Source organism: Rhinopithecus bieti, unplaced genomic scaffold (genome assembly GCF_001698545.2).
Source record: "Rhinopithecus bieti isolate Rb0 unplaced genomic scaffold, ASM169854v2 scaffold_9581, whole genome shotgun sequence".
NCBI classification, from domain to species: domain Eukaryota; kingdom Metazoa; phylum Chordata; class Mammalia; order Primates; family Cercopithecidae; genus Rhinopithecus; species Rhinopithecus bieti.
The window spans coordinates 1846776-1852198 of NW_016806413.1; the positions used below are offsets into that span (position 1 = coordinate 1846776).

The following is a 5423-nucleotide window of genomic DNA, read 5'->3' on the forward strand; positions in this document are numbered from 1 at the left end:
AAAAAAAAAAAAAAAAAAAGGCCGGGCGCGGTGGCTCACGCCTGTAATCCCAGCACTTTGGGAGGCCGAGATGGGTGGATCATGAGGTCAGGAGATCAAGACCATCCTGACTAACACGGTGAAACCCTGTCTCTACTAAAAATACAAAAAATCAGCTGGGTGCGGTGGGGGGCCCCTGTAGTCCCAGCTACACGGGAGGCTGAGGCAGGAGAATGGCGTGAACCCGGGAGGTGGAGTTTGCAGTGAGCCGAGATTATGCCACTGCATTCCAGCCTGGGTGACAGAGCTAGACTCCGTCTCAAAAAAAAAAAAAAAAAAAAGAAAAGAAAGGAAAAGTAGAGAGACAAAATGAACATACAAAAGGAATCAAGCTCAGTACTTTGGAAGAATAAAGGAGACATAGTAATGCCCAAGTATTAAACACCAGAAATGAGACATAAAGCCTAAGGGCAAGCCAGTTCAAACAGAACCCTAAAAAACATTCTAAGGACTTTACCCTGAAGTGAAGAGAAAGCCATAATAAGGATTTGAAAAAGTTTGATAAAATACATGACATGATTAGATCTGCTGTTTTATGGAAACATATTCCTCTGTCTACAGCAACAGACAATGTGTGTAGTGGTGGGGAGTGGGAGGGTAAGGTGAAGGCTTGAAGATCCCTTGTAAGGCTATTTCAGTAGTCCAGTATGGGGACTGGATTAAAAGAAAGAATCAACCAGAATGAATGAATATTGGTGGGAGGGGTGAGAGAAGGAGATGTCAAGGATAATTAGCCAGTTTTGGGTGATGACAGTGACCTTTAGTGACAGTGGGTACACTGGTCTGGAAAGCAATAAGGTATCTTTAGTTTCAAATATCTACATAGAAGGTAGAACAGGGGATACATAGCTGAAAGAGAGACAGGTGTGGCCTGAAGAGTTTTAGACATAAAAAAAGTAATTGAAATCACAGGAGTAACAGATAAAATCTTTGAAGCAATGTGGCTAGGAAAACTCCAACAGTGAGTCTAAACACTTAAAAGATCTCTAATCCCAGCAAGGTGAGGTAGCTCACACTTGTAATCCTACCACTTTAGGAGGCCAAAGTGGGAGGATCACTTTAGGCTAGAAGTTTGAGACCAGCCTAGGCAACAGAGAAAACTCCATCTCTACAAAAAACAAAAATTAGTTGGGTGTAGTGGTATGCACCTATAGTCACAGCTAAGGTGGAGGATCACTTGAGCCCAGGAGTTCGAGGCTGCAGTGAGCTATTAATACGATTGCATTGGCCGGGCACGGTGGCTCACGCCTGTAATCCCAGCACTTTGGGAGGCTGAGGCAGGTGGGTCACCTGAGGTCGGAAGTTTGAGACCAGCCTGACCAATATGGAGAAACCCCGTCTCTACTAAAAATACAAAATTAGCCAGGCATGGTGGCGCATGCCTGTAATCCCAGCTACTCGGGAGGGCAACAAGAGTGAAACTCCGTCTCAAAAAAAAAAAAAATGATTGCATCACTTCACTCCAGCCTGGGCAACAAAACAACATCCTGTCTCAAAAATAAATTAATTAAATAAAATATCTCTAATCCGCTAAGAGATGTAAATAAAAATAATTTAATATATGATAAAGGCAGCATTTCTAATCACAAAAAGATAGATAATTACTAAATCAAGTTGGCACCATTGCTAACTACCTGGAAAAAAAAGTGTGATTACTATATTGCGCCACACACCAAAATAAACCAAAACCAATTAAAGGGTTAAATATGAAAAATAAAACCACAAAATAAAATATGACCAAAAATTTGTTCTAGGGTTAGCACTTTCAAGCATGATGCAAAATGGATAGGACAAAATCGATAAATCTGACCACATAAAAACAATACCCTGTATATCCAAAATACAAAGAAATGAAGATAAACAAGCTTTAAAAAAAGTATTTTTCAGTTATATAGCAAGGGATAGACAGACCTAATAAAGACTTCTTACAAATGAGTAAGAAAAAAAGGTGAACTGAGAAAAAAACGGAAAATACAAAAAATACACCAAGAATTACAAAGGCCAATAAACATATCAAAACAATGTTCCATCTTTGTGGTAAACAAGGAAATGGAAACTGAAAGAATGAAGAATCAATTTTACATCAAAGTGGAAAATCTATTTTTAATGCTACATTCAAGACTCACAAAGGTGCAGGGAAACAGTTTCTCACACACCAGTGCAAACGTAAGTTGGTACCATCTTTCTAGAGTGAATCTGGCAATATAGATCAGGTGTGAAAGTTGTAGCTTAGTTACAGTTAGGATGCTGTGGTCAACATTTTGTGGATACAGGAATTCAGAACAGAATGCTCATTTTGTATATACACCATCTGTAGTGTACCTCAGAGTCATCAGTATGCCATAAAAAATGACTATATCCTGCCAGGCCCAGTGGCTCACACCTGTAATCCCAGCACTCTGGGAGGCCAAGGGCGGGTGGATCATCTGAGGTCAGGAGTTTGAGATCAGCCTGCCCAACATGGCGAAATCACGTCCCTACTAAAAAATACAAAAAATTAGCCAGGCGCACTGGCAGGCGCCTGTAATCTCAGCTACTCAGGAGGCTGAGTAGGAGAATTGCTTGAACCCGGGGGCAGAGACTATAGTGAGCCAAGATCACGCCACTGCACTCTAGCTCGGGCGACAAGAGCAAACCTCCATCTCAAAAAAAAAAAAGACTATATTCTTTGACCTAGTAATTCTACTAGAACTTTCTCAGAAAGAAGTAACTTTCCAGAGAGAAGAGAAACAGAATTCTTCTGTTACTTGTAAAAATATCCCCTGAAATGTACACGGAAATAAAGTTTGTCTATTTCCTTGAGGATTGGCAAATTATGATACTTCTACTTGGTGAAAATTATTTAGACATAAAGATAATTAAAAATGAAAATATATGATTATTGGGAAAAAATACTTAATGCCATATGTTAAAAATACACTGTACAGTAAAATTTCAAGTATTAATATAATGTAAAATATATGTTTGTTAAAATATACATGTGACGTGCTTGCGTCCAGCTACTCAGGAGGCTGAGGTAGAAGGATCACTTGAACCTGGGAGGTAGAGATTGCAATGAGCTGTGATAGCACCATTGCACTCCAACCTGGGTGACAGAGTGAGACCCCTCTCAAAAATTAAAACTTAAAAATACATCTGAATAAGATCAAGAAGGAAAATAATCATCACTGTGGTAAAATAATGAATTGTGAATACTTTTCCCAAAAGTCCTCTATTATCTATATTTTGCTCTACTTTTGCTTTAAAAAAAAAAAAACTAACAAATCTATAAGAATGTATATCAAATTATTTATTGTGATCATTTCTGAAGAATAAAATTATGGTAAACTTTTGCCTTAAAGTCTATGTTTTTGTAATGTTTGAAAATTTTCCCATAGGAATAACTAACTTCTGTAATCAAAGAAAAAGTGGGCCGGGCGCGGTGGCTCAAGCCTGTAATCCCAGCACTTTGGGAGGCCGAGATGGGCGGATCACGAGGTCAGGAGATCGAGACCATCCTGGCTAACACGGTGAAACCCCGTCTCTACTAAAAATACAAAAAAACTAGCCGGGCGAGGTGGCGGGTGCCTGCAGTCCCAGCTACTGCGGAGGCTGAGGCAGGAGAATGGCGTAAGCGTAAACCCGGGAGGCGGAGCTTGCAGTGAGCTGAGATCCGGCCACTGCACTCTAGCTGGGGCGACAGAGCAAGACTCCGTCTTAAAAAAAAAAAAAAAAAAGAAAAGTGAAAAAGCATGATCAGAGATGGCACAGAGATTTATGTACAAAGATCACACTATTACTACAATTGTTAAACAGGCAAATAAACATTGACAGACTACCAAAGATAGATTATGAAAGTATCAAAAATCATAATTTCAAAGAATATTCATGAGAAAATATAATATGTTAAAACAGGAAGATACAAAACACTAAAACAAAAACAAGAAATATGCACACATATACTTGGACTAAGCACTCAATACATAGAAACTATTGTTAATAAACAGATAAAACACACACATTTAAGAAAGACATAAAGAAAACCTACACACTTATCTCTAGATCGGTTAATGGGTTACTTTAGTCCTTTATACTCTTCTATATATTTTACTTCTCCTTCAATAAACATATATTACTTTTATAGTTAGAAAAAGTTACTTTTAAAACCCAGAAACAAAACAAAACAAAAGGCTATGGTATTGGCCTCCCATTCACAAGATGATAGTAGATTGGATTGGGAGTCAGGAAAGTTTGCTCTGTCAATAGCCTATGTGAGTGGGCCTACATGACAGGCTATTTATCTGAAAAGGGTAACAACTTAGACAATATTTATGGGTCATTCCAGCACTGATAATCCGTGAATCCTTGATGAGTTAATTCACATAAAGCATTCAAAAAGATATCTACTCGATGGCAGGCACTCAACAGGGGTTAGATGCTATTATGGTTAATACTAAAACCTACAGAGAAAGAAAGACATCTTGGTGATGACCGCATCCTTCCAATCATGGATCATCTGAGCTGTCAGCAGTTTGTCAATGTCAAGGGTCAGCAAACATTTTCTGTAACAGGCCAGAAAGCAAATTTTTTTAGGTTTAATGGGTTAAATGGGATATATAGTCTCTGCCTCAACTATTCAACTTTGCCTTTGTAGTTTGAAAACAGAAATAGACAATATGTAAATTTGCCTGTGTTTTAATAAAACAGTTTTACCAAAAAAAAAAAAAAAAAGTGGCAGACCAAATTTGGTCCATATTTGCTGACTCCTAGGTCTATGAGTTGCCCAGAAAGTAATGTACGGGTGCTTCTACAAATGCCTATTGTGGAATAATCTGGCTGTTACTGATTCTAAGATGTTAAAAAGATCCCTCTGCAGATCTGGGGAAAGATGAGTATTATGGTGAAAGATAAAAGGAAACAGGCTCTTAATAGCCCTATCCTGCTAACCTAATAGAGAGCGGGCTTCCTCCCTCTACCTTGTAAAGTTTTGCCCAGATGCCACCTCCTTACCCCTCAATAATTAGCTAAAGGAATCTAGGCGAGCTAGATGAAGTTTTTCAAGAATTTTAAACAATCCCTCCAATGAGATCACATTGAAATGTACTCCTCTCTGAAGCCCTTCTTGGTAGGCATGTTGGCACCAAACAGTGCATTCAACCAAGCTGGGGCAGTACACTTTATCTCTTATGCAGCCTTGGGTCACTTAGTAATGTGATCTGGGACAAGCTTTCTATTCTCTTTGTACCTCAGTTTCCTCACTTAAAACTACACATAGGCCTGGCGCAGTGTTTCACGCCTGTGATCCCAGCACTTTGGGAGGCCAAGGGAGGCGGATCACCTGAGGTCAGGAGTTCGCGACCAGCCTGACCAACATGGTGAAACCCCGTCTCTACTAAAATACAAAA

The 5423-nt window shown here is 39.2% G+C and overlaps 1 protein-coding gene across 3 annotated transcripts in view; it reads right to left on the reverse strand.

The window, feature by feature from the left end:
- Window positions 1-5423, reverse strand: part of ZNF502 (zinc finger protein 502) — a 12868-nt gene that overhangs the window by 5644 nt on the left and 1801 nt on the right. For 2 of the 3 annotated variants that reach the window (XM_017876293.1, XM_017876296.1), the window contains exon 2: window positions 4483-4580. The exons of the other annotated variant lie outside the window; for it this stretch is intronic. The gene's annotated coding sequence lies outside the window, so the exon portion shown is untranslated. The remainder of the gene's footprint in view (window positions 1-4482; window positions 4581-5423) is intronic. 3 annotated transcript variants of the gene reach the window in all.